A 15,279-nucleotide genomic window follows, 5' to 3' on the forward strand; every position below is an offset into this window, starting at 1 on the left:
AAAGAGTAAACATTTTAACTTAAAATTTTTAACTCAAATAGTACAGGAGACTCCCCTTATCCATGATTTCACAGTCTGTGGTTTCAGTTACCCATGGTTAACTACAGTCCAAAATAATAATTCCTAAGTTTTAAATTACATCCATTCTGAGTAGCTTAATAAAATATAACACAGTTCTGCTGTATTCCACATAGGATATGAATGTCCCTCTGTTCAGTGTGTCCATGCCCTGTGAGAGGCCATCTTGCTTCTGAAGTCAACTATTGCAGTATCACACTGCTTATGTTCAAATGACCTTTATTTTACTAATGAATGGCCTCAGAGTGTGTTAGGTTTGTGTCTAGATGTCCCCCCAACGCCTCTTATGGTCACAGAGCTTTTACAGAGTCTCTAGAGTGTGCAATGTAGGATTAAAGGTGCTGGGATTAAGGGTGAGTGACTGCTGGACCACTCCACTGACTGGATTGGCACCATTCTAATCCCAGCAGTCTGGATAAGATAAAAGGGGCACAGAGAGAATTGTTCTCCCACTTGTTCCTTTGGTACTTTTTGCCCACTGTGATTGTTCTCTGCCAAGTTCCCAGCTAATCGTGGGCTGAAACCTCTATAAACTGTGAGCTCAATAAACCTTTGCTCCTTTAACTTTTTTTTTTTTTTTTTAATGTATTTAGTACAAGGTCTACAGGGTCTCACTACACAGATTGGATTTGGAGTAATCCTATTTTCAGCCTCCCAAGTGCTGGGATTACAGGCATGGGCCACCACTCCCAGTCTCAGGGGAGTCTCAGCGTACCCCTGGGGCCAGCACATCATGCCTGGATTGAATCCGGTCCCTGCGTCTCGCTAAGCAGGCACTTTAGTCCGTTGAACTATCTGGCTGGCTCTCAAAACAAGCAACTTTTAAAACAAGATCATTTCTGCTAGGTTGTAACCATCTTTTTAAAAACTACATGTAGAAGAGACTTTAACTGAATAGGCATTTAATAGACTACACTAATTTTAGAAATGAGAAAAGCAAGCTCAGAAAAGGTGAAGGAAATTACCCACAGCTGACAATTATTTATGGTAGAGCAAATACAACTCATAATTTCTAGATTCTCCAAGCAATTTCAAAATCATCTTATATATGTAATAAGCTCCTAATGCTTAAATAATTTGGGGATAATGTTACATCAATGTAAATTAAACACATATAGCTAAAATTATTAACTGTGAAAGATATCCTTTTAGTACATTCTTCTGAGATGGAGAATCTACTTCCAACACACCTAAAAGCTCACAACCAGAGAATCAGCCAGGTAAAACAAAAAAACAAACAAAAAAAAAAGGTGAAATTTTAGCTTAGAATCTTGGGAAACTAATAGAATTAGCCTTCCCCTTCCTCGGATTCAACTAATAGCAAGTTGAAAATCTTAGGGGAAAGAAACTTACACCACACTGAACATACAGACTATTTCTTGTTACTATTCCCTAATCTAGTTTGTGAGACAACTGCTTAATAAGCATTTACATTATACTGATTACTAGACGTAATTTAGAGATGGTTTAAAGTATCTGGGACTTTGCATAGGTCATATGTGAATACTATATCACTATATAGTAGACTTCAGCACCTGTAAATTTTGGTATCAGTGAAGGGGGAGTTGTTTGTGTCCTGTACTCGAACTCCCAGAGTGAGGAAAGACCACTTGGTGTCTCTGGAACGTTTTGATCTTTGCATGTATGCTTAAAAATGTGCTTTATGCGTTCTTTTGTATACTCTTACCATTTATTAGACAATTTCAAACGCTTGCCCTCATGTAAGGATTAAAGAGAAACAGTCATTTTACCGCTGTGAAATCCAGCAGCTGGTGCAAGGGTCTCAAGGGATCTGCAGTTCCTTCGTAGGGACTATGACCTGGCACAGCCATCTTAAGCGGGACATCTGGGACCATCCCTTAGAGGACCGGCCAAGGACCCAAGGCGTGCCGGCCAACGCGCGCGCTCCGAAAGACAGAGGTGGACACCACCCGGCCGCCTGCAGCCGCAGGTGCGACAGGGACGAGGGCAGGCGTTGTCCCAGCGCGGCGTCCCTCCCGGGCGACCGCCCGAAGCGGCCCACGGCGGGCGGGGACACGCCCCGAGGTGTCCCGAGGCGCTTGGACTGGGCCCCAGCCCTTCTCCTACCTCGAGCTGAGGGGAGCGGGTGACCGCGAGTCGAGCCCAGGTGAGACCCTGGCGTTGGCGCGTATCTACAGAGCGTCCACAAGCCGGAACTTGGGGGCCGAGCCGTCGCCAAGCGGAATCCAAGGAAACTGCTCCCACAGTCCTCCGCGCGGGGCGCGCGGGCCGGAAGCGCTGGCGCCGGGCGGGCGGCGGGGTGGGGAGGGTCGGGAGAGCGAGTCTCGGAGTCCTGGAGGGCCGCCGACCGGGGGGTGGTGCCGCAGTCACTGTGAAATAGCGTCTCTCGCGGAGCTAGAGCACCAACCTACAGGACCTGGGGACAGGTATTCTGCGTGACCACTGACAGTTTCCTTGGTCACTGTATAAGTTGTTCTGAGGGGACGTCTATTGGGTGGTCTCGCCCTCTTGCACGTGCTATACCCTCTGCACACTTTTATTGTGCTGTTAAACCTGTTTTCTCCAGAAGGGCGAGAGCCTCAGGAGACACGACCGAAACGTTGTATCCCAAGCACCTAGAATCATGGTCATTGCAAAGCTTAATATGTGAACGAAGAAGAGAAGTCATAATTATTTAATTTCTCGTTAAGTTTTATTGTGTTTTAAAGGTAAATTGGGATAGACCGGGGAACTCTAAAGACACCCATGATTAATGAGTTTTAAACAGTAGGTGTGTGTTCCGAAGCATTCTGTGGTCTCATGATTTTGCACATCTTGTGAACTGAGGCACAGACTGCTTTTGTTCTGGACTAGGTGGTGAATTTTATGTATTAACAGGGCAGTTTTTGGTCAACCATCAGTTCAAATGTCTTTTTCTGTGAAGATTTTTTTAGATGTGATTAACTGTTAATGCAAGATAATTTGAGTAAGGCAGAAGACCTTCTCAGCCAATCCTTTGAAGGCCTTGAGAGAATGTAGAAGAGGAGGAAATTCTGCCCCAGATTGCCTTGACGCTTGACCCTGAATCTTCAGCTCTCCCCTGGGTCCCCAGGCTACTTGTTTGCTCTGTAGAATTTAGAGTGAACGACCTTAAATGGAAAAATCCAATTCCTTAAGTTTCACTCTACATAAATATTCATCCTATTAGTTCTGTTTCTGTGGAGAACGATATAACAACTCTTTCCAAGGATGTTTATACTTTAGAAGTATGAAATAATTGCTTCTATTCCACCCAACAGCAGGTTTGTTGCTGTGTGTAGAATAAAGACAATGTCTTACCCCACCGCCGCAAACCTAGACCAGTTGGCCCTGGTGTATTGTAAAACACTGAAGTTTTATCCAGGCTTCCTGGCATGTATCTGCAATACTAGCACTATAGGAGGCTGAAGTAGAAGGATCACAAATTCAAGCCCAGCCTGGGCAGCTTAGTGACTTAGTGAGACTGTGTCAAAATTTTAAAAGGGCTAGGGGGAGCTGAGGTTGTAGCTCAGTGTGAAAGATCTGGATTCAATCCCCAGTACCTCACTAAATAAATAATGAATTTGGGCATAATGATTGATGTTCCCTGAACTTGGGTATTTGTGCTGGTGGCACTCATTGCACAAGCAGCATCCACCTGGACTAGCCCAATGGCACATGGCAGGCACCATGAACTAACCAATATGAAGCTCAGCTGCTTGCTGTGCTGCACGGAATAAAGTTCTTTGTCTCTGATATGTTTTCTGCCAGATTCATATAACTGTGTTAGACTAGCCTGCCAGGTCATAGGTAGTATAAAATCTTACATACAGTTCTTGATACTATCAAGCTTCTGTGCCTAGCTCAGAACAGATGTTCAACAAGTGTTGAGTAAGTTAGTGAACAATATAGAGTTCTTGTTTCAAATTACTGCAATTTAGTATGTAGAGACCTTTTATACATTTTAAGCTTCCCAGGTTATAAATGCCCAGAACCCTCAACTTTTAAAAATCAGAAACAAAGTCAAGTTCTTTCAACTTGGTATCTTATTTATTTTTACTTATTTATGCTGAGGATTAAACCCAGGGCCACACACTGAGCTAATTTGCCAGCTCTTTTATTTTGAGAGAAGGTCTTGCTAAATTTCCAGGCTGTCTTTGAATTTGTGATCCTCCTGCCTTAGCCTGGGTTCACAGAGTGCTAGGATTACAGACATGAGCTTGGCCTGGTTGCTCTTCAAATATATTGAATTACATACCCAGAGAGTGATCATTCCCTTTTTCTTCTAAGTATTGAACTTTAATGCAACAGGCATTTATTGAACATGTGCCTATTATTACCAACAAAATGCTAGGGTAACATAATTGTATTATTAATACAAAATTTCCATAGAAACAGGGATTTTATAAAAAATTCCAAATAGTATTTCTAGTATTTAGAAAAGTTCCTGAAAGTAGATGGCCTTCAATAATTATTTATCAAGGGACTTTCTAGGGCTTGTTATTAATTACATATAGAGTTAGGTACATGGGAAGGTAAATGGGAAGCAAGTAACAACTACACCAAGTTAACATGGGACAAGCATCTCAACTTAGACTTGAGTTGTGCAGTGTAAAGCTACTGCCATTTATTAATATGAAAACCACTAGATAGAAGCAGATTTGGGAGCCAAAATAAGTTTAACTTTAAACATTTTAGTTTCAAATGCCTGCAAAGTATTCAAATAGAGATGTTGACCAGAAAACTTGTATGTAGAGATGTAAAGTTCAGAGATAAAATCTCATATGGAGATAGACCTTTGGGACTCACTGGCTCCTAAAATAAATGTGAAGCCTGTGGGTGAGTGAGATTTCTTAGAAGGAGAAGGATATAGAAAGGCAACAAAGAGGCCCTAGCTCTGGGGCTTCGACACATAATATTTAAAGATTTTTGTAGAAGGGAAATCCTCAGTGACACTCTGTAGTGGTCAGAGATATTGGAGCAAAATCAGGAAACTGAAGACAATGAAAGGTAAGGGAAACCAATGTGCCAAATAGGACGGAGTACACCACCATGTTGAATGCTTTTGACAGGTCAAGTAAGTTGAACTGTGTGTAGCAGTATGAGGATCACTACAGAGTTAGCAAGAGCTTTGTGTGTGTGTGTGTGTGTGTGTGTGTGTGTGTGTGTATGTGCGTGTGTGTGTGTGTGTGTGTGTGTGTATTTAGTACAGGATCTACAGGGTCTCACTGCGTACATTGAACTTGTAGTAGTTCTCCTGTTTTCAGCCTCCCAAGCGCTGGGATTACAGAATTGAACCCTGGCCCCTTCACTCTGCCTAAGCAGGTGCTTTAGTCCGCTGAGCTATCTGGCCGGCCCAGCAAGAGCTTTTCCAATGAAACAGCATAGAAGCCTGATTGCACTGGTCTAACTAATAATTGGAAATTATATTAGTGCATTTTGTCCTACGACAATGGAATAGTGGAGGTAAGGTAACTATGTAGAAAAGAGATTTTAGTTTGGTTGTAAGTGTGGACACTGAGTATTCTAAAGATGGGCCGGGGAGATGGCTCAGTGGAATAAGCACTTCCATGGCAAGCACACGGGCTTGAGTTCAATCCCCGGTTCTGCCAAACCAGAAAAAACAAAAAACAACTGGATCTGGAGGTCCCCAGAATGTGGAAGAAATTCTCACTCTGTGTGCGGGGTGGGGGGGGTGCTGCAGAGTGGCATGGGGGGGTCCCAATGGGGTGGAAGAGGGTCTCACCCACGCTGTGCCTGGGTGGGACCGGCAGGTTCCACCGGTGCAGGGTAGCCAGAAGCTCTCCCACAACTAAACAAAAAAGGGGATACAGATGAATGTCCATTTTGTATCTGTGTATTCAAAATGGTTAGGATAGATACATAGTTACATTCTCTTAATGAATAGAGGGATTTGTTCTAATAGTGTTTGTAAATAGGATATCATGTCTGCATCTTGTACAGCAAATAACCACTAGGAAGAGAGTATGCAATGTGTTAATTATTGGAGCTGTCCTAACCAATTTGATTTGAAACTGTCTCATTGCTATTTGTTTCTCAATAAAATTATGGAAAAAAAAAACATGGCACATGCTCAGGAAGGGCCTGTGACAAATGACAGAAGTGTGAGTGGGATCATGAGATTACATTATGAAACAGGAAATCAGAGAGAGTGGTAGGGGCCAGGCTGTTTTTATAACAATATTCTCATCAGAACGAGGCAGGGTTCTGAGACAAGCATCTTAATCCTTTCTGAGAGTACATGGCCAGAGATCTAAGGGCCTCCCATTAGCACATCTCCTAAAGGTTCCGCACTACTTTTATTTTCTTTTCAGGTGGCAAAACCAGGCTTTATTTGGAAAAAACAATTGAATTGGGTTTTGTTGAAGGGCACAGGTAAGAAGGGGTACCTCAGGCAGTAAGGTCCCCCCAAAGGTGGGCTGAGGGCTAAGCTGAGCCTCTGGTGGGTCTCTTGCTCCCAGTTCTCCCTTGTATAGCTGTCTCCCCACATGCTCTGGGGCAACCTTGGGAGAGGTGCAGGCTGGGAGAGGATGCTGTGGCCCATTTACTTGGGCAGGACATCAGAGGTCTCAGACACCAGCTTCCCATTGTGGGTCTCAATCTTCTTCACAACCATAGCAAACTTGGTGCGGGTAAAGCCAGGGCTTTGGAGGCTCCCAAAGCCAGGGCCTATGAGGCAACCATAGGGTGAGTTCACCATTCCCGAATAGCCACTGGTGGTCTTCATGTGGCTGCTCAAGTTCTGCATCCCAGCCTCCAGCCTGTTCTCCTCATCCTCCAGCAGCTTGTGGTAGGTAGGGATCTTGATGTCCAGGGCCAGCTTGACATTCATGAGCTCCTGGTACTTGTGAGCTGCCAGGCCACATCCTGCTTAGCCTTCTGCAGGGCAGCCTCCAGCTGGGTCAGCTTGGCATTGGCATCCTTAATGGCCATCTCCCCACGCTGCTCGGCATCAGCGATGGCAGCCTGCAGGGGATGCTCTCTGGCCTTTGAGGGCCTCAATCTCTGCCTGGAGGCTGCTGATGCTGCAGTTCACCTCAGAGATCTTGGACTTCATGCAGTGGAGGTCATCCCCCATGCTTCCCAGCCAGAGTCTGCAACTCTTCATACTTGATCTGGTACATGCTCTCAGCCTTGGCCTGGCTGCGTTTGGCGATTTCCTTGTACTGGACCTTGACATTGGTGATGATACCATCCAGGTCCAGGGAGCAGCTGTTGTCCATGGACAGCACCACAGATGTGTCTGAGATCTGAGACTGCAGCTCAAGTATCTCCTCTTCATACAGCTGCCTGAGGAAGTTGATCTCATCAGTCAGCCCTTCTAGGAGTGATTTGAGCTCCACCTTGTTCATGTAAGCTTCATCCACATCCTTCTTGATGACAAATTCATTTTCCATCTCTGTATGCTTGTTGATCGCATCTTCATATTTATTCTTGAAGTCCTCCACCAGCCCCTGTGTGTTGCCAAGCTCCACCTCCAGCTTCATTTTCTCCTGACCCAGTGTGTCCCGTTACCGCTGGAGGTTGTTGATATAGCTTTCAAACATGTTGTCCATGTTACCCTGGGACATCTTCTGCTTCTGCAGCAGGCTACACTTGTTCTCCAGCATTTTACTTTGTTGCTCCAGAAACCGAACCTTGTCAATGAAGGAGGCAAACTTGTTGAAGTACTTGATCTGCTCCTTCTCCTGAGTATGCATGGCCTGGATGTTGGGGTCTACCTCCAGGTTCAGGGGGTTCAGCAGACTCTGGTTCGCCTGGACTGCTGTGATGCTCCCCACACCACCAGCTCCACCAGAGCCACCCAGCCCCAGGCCACCCCGGAAGCTGCCGCTGCTGCCCATCTGGGAGAAGCTGGGGGAACTGATGCAGGAAGCAGGCCCGCTGGTGTAGGACAGGCTGCTGAAGGCTGGGGGCTGGAGGTAGACAACTTGTAGGACTTCTGGGTCACCCTTATGGACATGATGTAGGCTATAGTGGAAGCAGGGGAACTGAAGATGGAGACTGGAGATGAAGCCTGGCAGCCGCTTCTGGATGGTGTCCATGCCACTTTTCAACACTGCTTCCTGGAGACCAATCTCTAACACATGAAACTTGGAGGATGAAACACATTCAACCCTTAGCAATGATGAAGAATTGACTAAATACTGAGACTCATGAAGACTGGCTAGGATGTGAGTGAGCCCTAAATTGTTTCTTTTTAAAAAATCTTTAGATGGAAGGTATTAGTGCATGTTTTAACACTAATGGAAATTTAGCAGCAAGGGGCTGTTGCTGGAGGGGAATGTGGGAGTGAAGAGAATGGAGGAGATCTCATGTTTGAGAAAAATGAAAAATGTTTAGAATAAGCAAAGAAAAGACACTTATTAGAGAAATGTAGAAATGTTTCTGGGTATGTTTGCATACTTAGTTGACAGTGACATCTATGAACTTATAGTAATGCTCATCTGCTCAGTTGCCTGGTACACTTGTGGCCTCTTTTCCTCCACTGGACCTTCATTAGGTACAGACATAGAAAAGGAAGAGGTAGAATTTACCCAGTGTGAGAAATGGGTCGGACAGTTGCAAACAAAGGACATAAAGGTAATGGGAGTTAAAATGGCAGATATGAAATGTAATACATACTACATAGTACACATTACACACTGTATACTATATTCTACATACTATATAATAAAGGGCTTGAAATAAATGGAGTTAATGTATGGAAAGGTGCTGGAAGAGGCAGCTTAGAGGTACTGACACAGTTGATAAAACAATTTCAAACATGTCACTCCAGCAGATACAGTAGGCCTTTTGAATTGGTGATAGAAATGGCAGCTTTGAGATGGTAACAAGGCCCAAGGTTTGATGATGATGTAGTCTGGAGGAAGCCACTTGAAATGAGGGGTTTCCCAATATTTGAAGTCACTGAATAAGTAGAGGGGTACATTCTGAGCCACATGGCAAAGACTGGGAAGAACAAGAAGGATGTTGCGAATAGTTTGAAAAAGCATATAAAAAAGGCCTGAGATGTGTAACTGCAGGTTTGTAAGAGAATTGAAACTTATGGAAGAACCACCAAGCCTGCCTCCTAACTTGGGGATCCTGGAGCTGAGAGTGCTTCAAGGCAAGTAGTGGCTTTGGAGGATATCCAGTTTTAACTTTGAAAGCAGAGATGGGGAGAATAAGAGGACAAAAAGTGGAAGATGGTAGGAGTCTGCTTATCATAGAGCAGGAATTCCAGTGGGCTTGAGGAGGAATTGCACCAGGATATTCTGTTGACCAGAATAATTTGCAGCGTGTATAGAGTTGATAGTAGTTCTAACAGAATTGTGTTCTAGCCTAAAGGTAAGTTTCATTAGCTCTACCTAGAGGAGTGACATTTTCCTTTTCATGGTCAGGTGGAGTTGTAAAAGGACATCTGCTATGGCTGGAAGCCAGGACAAATGAGAACTAGCCCAGGGACATTTATTCAGCAGAAGATCATGAAGCATAGGCATGTTTGATCTGATGAGGTTGACATTTTCATGATGTTAGGGTAAGTGTTCTTAAATGTTTCAGCTGTGTGATATTCATCAATAGTTCCGCTGAACCTCCATTTCTCCAATTGTTCTGCCATCTCTGCCTTTTTGCAACCTGGAGGGGCTAAGTAGCCCTCTTCTCTTGCATATTCTGATATCTTAGCTTTCTAATTTTTCTCACTGCTCCCATCTGGTTCTCATTCAATCTATTCTCCCCGACTACCCAGAGTGATTGCGAAGTGAAAATCTGGTCACATTATTTTCTGCTCAACCTCTTTTAGTATCCCTGCTTGGTTTCCCCTGTGCCTGGACTTTTGGATGAAGTCTATACTCCATAATGCCCTTTCATTTGGAAGACTTTTACAGTATTACTGATCCTTGTGGTCTTAGTTAGAATTCTTTGTTGCAATAAGGAAAAGCTATCAGGCTAATATAAACAGAAAAGAAAGTGAGAGAGCTTGAGAATAAGAACAAGGCTTGAGAAAACAGAAGCTCAGGGCTGAAAGGCACATTCCAAACTGTACCTCAAGAACATATTTCTTAAATTATGAGGACCAGTTCTCTAATTCTCACCAGGACACGTTAGCCTCTCTACTCATCCTCCTGCTATGAGCAGCTTTTCTAACTGACACTTGCCATTTTGTCATGGAACACTTGTTACTATGCTATTATACTCTATACTCTGACACCTTCAGCCTTCTTACTAGATGCTGGGTTTCTCCAGGAGTACCAGGAAACATTCCTAACTATGCTGCCTGCTCCTCTTTTGGAGCCCACTGGCCATGAACTGAATCATCTGAAACTGTGAGCCAGAATAAACCTTTCCTTTAAGTTGCAAGTTTTGGATATTATATCCCAGGAATAGGCAGCTGATTAATACAGAAATATGTACCAGAGAAGTGGGGGCATTGCTGTGATTGTACTGACCATGTGGCTTAAAAGCCTTTGGTTTGTGTAATTTTAGAAAGGTGTCTTAGTTACTCTTATCTCATTGCTGGGATGAATACCTGACACTCAAAATGAAGGAAGGAAAGGTTTATTGAGTTCACAGTTACTGGAGGTTTCAGTCCATATTCAGCTGGGTCCAAGGCAGAGCAGTACGTAGCAGAAAGCAACTTTTCATGGCAGTGGCAAAGAGCAAGAGAAAGCTCAAGAGGAGTAGCAGCAGCTCAAGCAGCTAGCTTCTCTTCCCTCCTTACATTGTAATGTAAATTATCTGGCCCAGAGCAGGTCAGCATCTACACCAACAATAATAAATCACAAACTCCAGGAGCCACCCCATGACTGCATGAGGCTTCAGGGGGACACCTAGACACAAACCATAACAAAAGGCTTGGAGATTCAGACTGAAGAAGACTTAGAATGCTATAAACAGAGCTTGGTGAATGATTCTGGCCAGAGCTCAGAAAACCAGAATGCTGATACGAATGTTAACAGTAAACTTCAGGCTTATAAAGTCTAAGTTGTAACATCCTTATTGTCAAGGATGTTGCCATCTTCCATTGGTCATAGAACTAAAGTCCATGTGTGTTACACTCAAATTTAAAAAAAAATGCTTACATTTCATTTATGTCTCAAGACTTTCTGGGAGACTTGAGATTCAGGCCAATGAACTGATTGATCTAGTACAGGATATTTAAAGGAAGCCTCGTGGCATGGACACAGCTGGCTGCTCTTATCTAGATTCATAGCAAGAATTGGGAGCACAAAGAAGAGAACAATTTTAAAAACTTAATTTTTGCTCCAAAAAGAACCATATTTAAAACTGGAGTCAAAGGAAGTATAGTTGCTAAAGAGATTAACAACGCTAAAAAGAAATCAAGTACCTTGTAGGGGACAAGAAGATTCTTTGAAGGTACCTAAGTAATCAACAAGACCCCACACATCACAGGTTCAAGGGTGCAAAAGTATAAATCTTTCATTTCAGCAGAGTCCCTGGGACCTCCACTTGAGAAGAGTCTCATAGGGAATGTTTGTCTAAGATTCATTTCACTATGCTCTGCTATCCAGGCTCTCAGAAGCCACTGCATCCATGCTGCAAAGGGGCATAGCTAACACTTCCTCTGAAAACAGACTTGTGGCCTTGTCCAGGTGATGTTGGTTTTACTGGAATCTAGAATGCTAGAGTTGTTGAGTCAGGAAGGCTTTCACCCAGATTTCAAAGAAATGCCCAAGAGACTGGGCAAGCTACACGTTGTTCATAGCACCTTTCATACAAATCTGGATGAATACATCACTAATCTCCAAGACTGGCTTCAGGCTCAACTTCATAAATTTTATGTGGAGGCTGGCAGCATCACTTTGGATCATCTCAATGATGCTGTCTACTATTTCAATCCTAAACACTGGTTCTTTAGTCAGGATTATCATATTTAGATTCTTATAGCTATTAAAATGATCTTTTTTCTGCTTTTTCTTGCAGTACTAAGAGAACTCTGCATGCTGTTCCAATGAATTAATGCCTGTGGAAACTGTAATGATCTACCTGCATCAAGCCCAGTGTTCCTCTAGCCTATACTCTCTTCCCTCTCCCCAATCTAAATTACAAAACAGAAAAAATGGAGTTTTAGGGAGATGTTGGCCAAAGAAGGAATTGAACCTGAGTGTGCTAAGGAAGGGACTTGAATAAGAATTCCCATGTTCCTAAAATGTATGGTTCGAGTTTAGAGTAGAATCAACAGGACAACAGCCAGTAGAAGAATAAGCAAGTTACTGTCAAAGATGTTTGATTTGGCTAATGTGTTTCCTTTGTCCATAAGATTGCTTATTTTTTAAAAATAATTTTATAGACAAACAAATAGCAATGAGACAGTTTCAAAACCAATTAGTAGGACAGTTTCAATGATTGATACCATAAGATTGTTTAAATTAGATCAACATATATCACATGACAAACATCCGGTGTCAGCCCTGTGCCCAAAATTCCTATATATTATGTCAAAAAATGCTTTTCTCCCCTTGTGTCTTTGTTCCCATGTCTTTGAGTCACAAATGAATAACCACAGGGCTCTTATCTCAGGGCCGTTTCCCTAAGGCTCTCTAATGCCCTCTGTGTTTTTGGTACTTGAACTAAATCTTGTCTCTGAGTAATTTTTTTCATCTTCTAGGCAGTCACAGTTGCACACTGAGATCCTAGAATTGTAAGGTCAGGAAAGCTTTCACCCATATTTCAAAGAAAGGTCTGAAAGAATCCTTCTAGAGGGCAGTGTGTGAAGTTTTGGGGATGAGGCCAAAGGTACCATGGTGACTCCAGGAAGCTGGAGATACCAGGAATGTGGAATGCCAGATGAGAAAAGCTGCAGGTCATAGGCAAAGCTAGCCAAAGAGAAAGAGTACAACAAGTGATAAATGTAAAGCCAGTAGAAGATAGTTTGATAAATTCCATAAGAGAAGTGGCTTCCACAGTGTGATAAGACATAGTGAGGCTTCCAGTTCTGACAAGGTACCTGCAGAAGCCTATAAGAAAGAATTTTTGGAATTCATGAAGGCAGAAGGAAACATTGTTCAAAAAGTGTTCAACTGTGATGTAACAGGGATGTTCTGGAAAAAGATGCTGAACAGAACTCATATTACACTGGAAGAAAAGGTACTGCCAGGGCACAAGCCTATGAAGGGCAGATGGACACTTTTGCTGTGTGGGAATGCAAGCACAGACCTGAAGACTAAGAACTATTAGTGTACCATTCCCAGGCCCCTCATGCTTTCAAGGAGCAGAATGTGAGCAGTGCCAGGCTGCCTTTCCTACAGAAGGCCAATGCAAATTTTGGATCATAAGCAGTTGTTCATGGAACAGCTTAATGTGGTCTTTACACCCATTGATAATTAAGAAATATCTTTCAGACAACCAACTGCTTGAAATGTCCCTTCTGGAAGATAGCACACTGGCATACCTTCTGGTCTTGGTGAATGGTATAGATACTGAGCGTGCCTTTATAAAGGTCAAGCTCTTCCCCTAACACAACACCTCTACTGTAGTCCATGGACCAGCAAGTAATCTGCAGCTTCAAGAAGCTGTACACAGAGGGACTCTTCACCAGATGTTTTAATGTCTCTGAAAAGGTGTCCTTGACTCTGGAAGGGTTCTGGGAGAAACATATCATGTCTTCCACTATAGATACTGAATAAAATAGGGGAGCAGGATGTAGGGGGAAAGGTGGAACCTTCTTTACTAAATGTTCAGGCCACTTTTACAGATGTTAAGCAATAGAATCTGGCTTGTGGTTTCCCCTAACTGGTGCCATGTGGCCCCACCGGGCTCACAGTGAGGATGCATGGGGGTTTCCCTCACAAGAGCACATCTGTCCTTTCATGAGCCGGCACACTGCACCCTTGTTGCAGTTGAGGCCCCATGTGGTCACAGAGCCCATTTCTGAAAGGGCAGTCTGTGCAGCAGTTGTACAGAGTAACTTTCCATTGCCTTGGGTTTCCTTCTGCTTTTAGAAGTACTTTCTTACAAAAATTCTTGTTCTCTAGTATAACATGTCCTTTTTTCTTTTTTCTCCTGCTTGCTTGAGTCAGTAATTGACTCACTTTTATAATAACACACGTGAATTTAGCATTGCAACTTGAAAGTAGTATCCTGAAGGCTGGAATGTGGCTTGGAAATAAACTAGTTCATCCTTTCCAACCCAAAGCAAACTCCCTCTTGTGCAGTATCCAAAATCAGCAAAATCTGAGAATATTCAAACAACTAAAGGAATACTGTATGAAGATATCTAATGATAAGAAACAGTGGAACTGGGATAGAAGGGCATAGCTCACTGCTATAGTGCCTTCCTAGCATGCAAAAGGTCCTGGATTCCACCCCCTGTACTGCAAAAACAGTGCAAAAGGCAAAACCCAAAAAGCAAGGGAAATTAAGTACATGATACTTTTGGCATTAGTCAATTATGCACAAAGTCTGACACTAGTACAATCCATTCATTATTTGGAGGGGTCTCACACATGGGTTCACCAGGAAGAAGGTCCTGACAAATGGAATAGCATGTGCAAGCTATGCTTCCCAACATGGTAGGTGCTAGCCACAGATGGGTGTAGTGCTACTCAACAGCCATGTGAGGCCAGCAGAGGGTGACATGAAACATTTTCATCAGCACAGAGGTTCTACTGGATAGTGAGAGAATATTCAGTTACCTGAATAGACTATTGGTAAACAATTTTGTATCAACTATCTTTGTAAGCCTCAAATCACAGTCTGAAGAATCAATAGTGACCTCACGGTATTTTTAAAAAAATGTGTGAGGTAATCTCTTCTAAAGACCTATGATACAACAATACACACTGTTGAGAAAATCATCATGAGCTTCCTTTTGGCCAGAACTGCTATCTTCCAGTAATTTACCAAAATGACTAACACAAAGGGCAAGAGAAGGGGAACCCAGTATATGTTCTCCAGGCCTTTTAGAAAAGATGGGGTTGTTCCTTTGGCCACATACATGCGAATCTACAAAAGGGGTGATATTGTAGGCATCAAGGGAATGGGTACTATGCAAAAAGGAATGCCTCCCAAATGTTACCATGGCAAAATGGGAAGAGTCTACAACATTACGCAGCATGCTGTTGGCATTGTTCTAAACAAGCAAGTTAAGGGCAAGATACTTGCCAAGAGGATTAATGTGCTTATTGAGCATATTAAGCACTCAAGACTCCGCCCTACCTGCCCCACCCCTCCCGCCGAGTAGGAATTTCTGCCGACTTC

At 43.2% G+C, this 15,279-nt stretch overlaps 1 protein-coding gene and 1 pseudogene across 1 annotated transcript in view; both read right to left on the reverse strand.

Annotated features, from left to right (window-relative positions):
- Ift88 (intraflagellar transport 88) overlaps positions 1-2,289 on the reverse strand; it is a 125,239-nt gene extending 122,950 nt beyond the window's left edge. The window contains exon 1 of the mRNA XM_023699165.1: positions 2,167-2,289. The gene's annotated coding sequence lies outside the window, so the exon portion shown is untranslated. The remainder of the gene's footprint in view (positions 1-2,166) is intronic.
- Positions 2,290-6,593: 4,304 nt separating this feature from the next.
- Positions 6,594-8,041, reverse strand: LOC101563840 (annotated as a pseudogene).
- Between the last annotated feature and the right edge of the window lie 7,238 nt (positions 8,042-15,279).

The sequence above is a fragment of the Octodon degus genome, unplaced genomic scaffold, assembly GCF_000260255.1.
Source record: "Octodon degus isolate 3935 unplaced genomic scaffold, OctDeg1.0 scaffold00111, whole genome shotgun sequence".
NCBI classification, from domain to species: domain Eukaryota; kingdom Metazoa; phylum Chordata; class Mammalia; order Rodentia; family Octodontidae; genus Octodon; species Octodon degus.